A 5,165-nucleotide genomic window follows, 5' to 3' on the forward strand; every position below is an offset into this window, starting at 1 on the left:
CTGGAGAGCATTATGCTGAGTGAACTCAGTCCCACAAGGATAAATATTATATAAGACCATTATTGTAGAGGTAGTATAAGGATAAAGGGTGGGAGTGGCTGGAAGCAGAGGGATGTGGATGTACAGGGGGAAGAGGGATTAATCATTGGGTTGTACAATTTGATGGGTGAGGGTTTAAGGGAAATTGAACAAATTTTGTTCAAATTTGTATTAGAATTTTGTAAATAAACTAGTGGGGGGAAACGTCAGCTTGGGGAGGGGGGAGGGAGGAAGGGGGTAAAATGTGGAACACTAAATGAATGAAAATCTAACTTTTCTGTAAACTTTTGTTAAAATGACAATTAAAATAAAAAAATTTATTTAAAAAATCAACGAGTCATTAGAAGCACTGGAAAAACAAGAAACTATGATCCAAATTATGTGGTCCAAGATTTCAGATACTGTCAAGAGACACATGAATAGAGTTGAAGAGATGGAACACAGAACCAGTGAAATAGAAGATAGACGTGTCACCACTGATCTGCTAGAGCAAAAAGCAGAATAAAGAAGAAAATCTAAGAATAATGTGGGACACCAGCAAAAGAAATAAAATGCGCATCATCGGAGTTCTGAAACAGGAGAAAGCAACGGAGAAAAGCTGTTGAAGAATCACTAGAAGAAAACATCCAGGGGTCTGTGAGGCTCAGAGGTGCCAGCAGCGGCGGCGTGGTCCTCCTGCGGCCCTCCATGGTCGGTCTCTGCTGCCCTCGGTGGCCTCTATCGGTCTCGGCCCATGCTACAGCCACCTCCCGCTGCTCTTCAGGGACCTCCCATGGTGCTGCGACCAGACCCCAGGGGCCGAGTCTGCAAGGTGCCAGCCGCAGCGGGGAAGGAGGGTGGGACTCCGGCTGCCCGCTGCCCGCCATGACCCCGGGGAGATGCACCCTGGGACCATCCGCGGGGATGGCCCAGGCCGGCCTCTAGACGAACTAGCTGAGCCGGGCGCCTGGGGCACTGTCGCCAGCCCCCCGGCTGAGGCCAGGAAGATGTCCACTCGGGCCCGGCTGCCCATGGTCAATGAGCACAACACAGAGAACCACACATTACACGGAGATGGGCCTCAAGAAGTCACCTCTTGCACTGGGCGCTCTGGAACGCACTACAGAAACTCTATAGCTTCCTGTGCAGACGAATAGCCCCACATCAAAAACTACAGACTGTTGAAGACAATCGGCAAAGGCAATTTTGCAAAAGTTAAGTTGGCAAGGGAACTGACAGGCAGAGAGGTTACAATAAAACTAATTGACAAGACTCAGCTGAATCCAACAAGTCTACAAATGCTCTTCAGAGAAGTAAGAATAATGAAAATTTTAAACCATCCAAACATAGTGAAGTTATTTGAAGTCATTGAAACGGAAAAAACCCTGTACCTAATCATGGAATACACAAGTGGAGGTGAACTGTTTTGACTATTTGGTTGCACATGGAAGAATGAAGGAAACAGAAGCAAGAGCTAAATTTAGACAGATTGTTTTAGTGGTGCAGTACTGCCACCAGAAGCACATCATTCAGAGACCTCAAGGCTGCAAATCTATTGTTAGATGCTGATATGAACATTAAAATAGCAAACTTTGGTTTTAGCAATGAATTTCCTGTTGGCAGTAAACTGGACACGTTCTGTGGCACTCCTCCATATGCGGCCCCAGAGTTCTTCCAGGGTAAGAAATGCAATGGGCCCTAGGAGCCTGGGAAGTCATTCTCTACACGATAGACAGTGGGTCACTTCCTTTTGATGGACATAACCTAAAGGAACCGAGAAAAAGACTATTAAGAGGGAAGTACAGACTCCCTTTCTACATGTCCACAGACTGGAAACCTTTTGAAATGTTTCCTGGTGCTAAACACGATCAAAGGTGGCATTCTATAGCAAATCATGAAGGACAGGTGGATCAATGCAGGGCACGAGGAAGATTAATTGAGACAATTCACAGAACCAGCACTAGACATCTCAGACCAGAAGAGAATAGATATTATGGGGGAAATGGGATAGTCACAAGAAGAAATTCAGGAAGCTCTTAGTAAAATGAAATTTAGTAAAATGAGATCACAACTACGTATTTGTTGTTGGGAGGGAAGTCTTCAGAGCTGGATGCTAGTGACTCCAGTTCTAGCAGCACTCTCTCCCTTGCTAAGGCTAGGCTGAGCAGTGATCTCCACAGCAACACGGGCCAGTCTCGAGCCACAAGCAGAGGCAGTATAGTGACCACTCTGGACCAGCTATTCCTTCTGTTGTGGCATATCCGAAGAGGAGTCAGACCAGGACAAAGGAGAGTGAACTCAAAGAAGACCGGGTTCCTGCCCGGAAGTTGAGCAGCAGCACCATTGGAAGAAAGGGGATTGCTCCAGCCAGCCCCTGCTTGGCAATGCCAGCAACCCCAACAAGGTGGCCATCCCTGAGAGCAGGAAGAGCTCCACGGTGCCCAGTAGTACCACCACAGCATCTGGTGGCATGACAAGGAGAAACACTTATGTCTGTAGTGAGAGAACCACTGCTGATCGCCACTCTGTCATTCAGAACGGCAAAGAAAATAGCATCCTTCCTGATCAGAGCGCCCAGTTGCTTCCACACACAGTGTGAGCAGCGTGGCCACCCCTGACTGCATCCGTTTCCCCAGAGGAACTGTCAGCCGAAGCACTTTCCATGGCCAGCCCCGGAAACGGCAGACGGCCACCTACAACTATCCACCTGCCTCACCCAGCCTGTCCCACGAAGCCACACCCTTGTCCCAGACTCGAAACCAAGCCGGGGCTCCACTAATCTCTTTAGCAAATTAACTTCAAAACTAACAAGGAGCCACCACGTGTACGCCGAGCAGAGGGATGACAGCAGAGAGGCCAGGCCACGCTTGCTGCGCTTCACTTGGAGCATGAAGACCACGAGCTCCATGGAGCCCAGGGACATGACGCGTAAGATCCGCAAGGTGCTGGACTCCAACAGCTGCTACTATGAACAGAGGGAACACTTCTTGCTCTTCTGTGTCCTCGGCGACAGACACCTCGAGAGCCTTGTGCAGTGGGAGATGGAGGTGTGCAAGCTGCCCAGACGACTGTCCCCCAACGGTGTCCGCTTCAAGGGGCTATCCAACACGTCCATCACCTTCAAGAACATTGCTTCCAAAATCACTAACGAGCTGAAGCTGTAGCCCAGACACCATGGTGCAAGTCAAGAAGCAGCCCCGATGTTTTCCCAAACAGTGAGGAGATGAGAAACGTGCTCAGCAGAGAAATCCAGACAGGACAGGCTAAGAGTGAGCGCAGGAGTGAGGCTGGTCTTTCCTCATCCACACACTACATTAGCCATGGGGGAACCCGTGTGCACCCTGTCAACCAAGCATCCCATTCCATAGGTGGCCACATCAGTTCTGAGTCCCTCTGTGGGAGATAATTTGGTGCTAAAACATTAAAATTGCCAAGGAGGAAAATACTGAGTTGTACTATGAATTAAAATGAAGCCTTGTTGACAATTACAGTTGACTGTTTACAGTTCATTAAAAAAAATCCCAGGCATAATGAAAAAGTACAGAATATATATTCAAGAAGTTGCACAACACATTCTAGAATAGAACCACCCCCCCAAAAAAAGCCAAAAACACAACCAAAAAAACACTGAGATGTATCATAGTCAAATTTCCCATAACTAAAGATAAGGAGAGAATTCTGAAAACAGCAAGGGAGAAACAAAGAGTAAACTATAAGGGAGAGCAGATAAGATTAAGTGCCAATTTCTCAGCAGAAACCATGCAAGAAAGAAGACAATGGGATGACATGTATTAAACAAGAATACTGTACCCAGTGAAACTGTCCATCAAATATGAAGGGAAGATCAAGATATTGCCAGAAAAACAGAATCTAAGGGAGTTTGTAAAAACAAAACCAGCATTGCAGGAAACACTGAGAGATGTACTCACAGAAGGGCCACAGAAAGCAGGATAGGCCAAACTAACTAGCAATAGAACCAAAAAACTCAACAAAATGATAGCAATTAAACCTTGCCTCTCAATAATTACACTGAATGTGAATATTTTAAATGCACCACTAAAAAGAAAAAGAGTAGCAGATTAGATTAAAAAAACACAAAATCCATCAATATGTTGTCTACAAGAGACACACCTGAAAAATAAAGATAGAGACCAAAAAGAAAAAGAGTGGGGAAAAATATACCAAGCAAATAGCAACCAGAAAAAAGCAAGAGTAGCTATATTAATCTTTGATAAAATAAATTTCAATGCAAAAACCATCACAAAGGATAAATAAGATCACTGCATAATGCATAAAGGGTCAATAGTACAAGAGGACGTAACAGTAATGAATATCTATGCACCAAAAGAAAGACCTGCAAAATATATAAAGCAAATACTAACAAAACGGAAAAAGGAAATAGACAACTCTACTATAGTACTCGGAAACTTCAACACACTACTTTCAAGAAAAGACAGAACTGCCAGACAGAAACTTTAAAAAGAGGCTGATGAATTAAATGATACAATAAACCAACACGACCTCTTAGACATTTATAGACTAATGGACCCCCCCAAAAGTACACTATGCTTTCTTGTCTGGTGTGCATGGAATGTTCTCCAGAATAGATCACATTTTAGGTCACAAGGCAAGCATCAATAAATTTTAAAAGCTATAGAAATAATAGAGAGCATCTTATCAGATCACAATGCCACAAAATTAGAAATTAATAACAAGATTCTAAAAAGGGGGGAAACTCACACATGTGGAAGCTGAACAATACCTTGCTTGAACATGATTGGGTACCAGAAGAAATAAAAAATGAAATTTAAAACTTTCTTGAAACAAATGAGAATGAAAACACCACTTGCCCAAAACCTCTGGGAAATAGCCAAAGCAGTAATCAGAGGTCAATTTATAGCCATAAGCAAACACATCAAAAGGCAGGGGGAAAAATTACCATTGACATTCTAACACAACACCTCCAACAAATTGAAAAAGAACTGCAAGGAAACCTGACACCCTCTAAAAAAACTGAAATTATAAAAATTGTTGTTGTTGATGTTATGCGCCGTCGAGTCGCTTGTGACTCATAGTGACCCTATGTACAACAGCCCTAAACTTTGCTCTGTCCTGTGCCAATCGCACCGTCTCTGACACTCCCATCC

The 5,165-nt window shown here is 44.4% G+C and overlaps 1 pseudogene; it reads left to right on the top strand.

The window, feature by feature from the left end:
- Positions 1-1,025: 1,025 nt before the first annotated feature.
- Positions 1,026-3,182, top strand: LOC102861753 (annotated as a pseudogene).
- The last annotated feature ends 1,983 nt before the right edge of the window (positions 3,183-5,165 follow it).

Source organism: Elephantulus edwardii, unplaced genomic scaffold (genome assembly GCF_000299155.1).
Source record: "Elephantulus edwardii isolate Elephantulus edwardi_28Jun2011 unplaced genomic scaffold, EleEdw1.0 scaffold00498, whole genome shotgun sequence".
In the NCBI taxonomy this organism is placed as follows: Eukaryota; Metazoa; Chordata; class Mammalia; order Macroscelidea; family Macroscelididae; genus Elephantulus; species Elephantulus edwardii.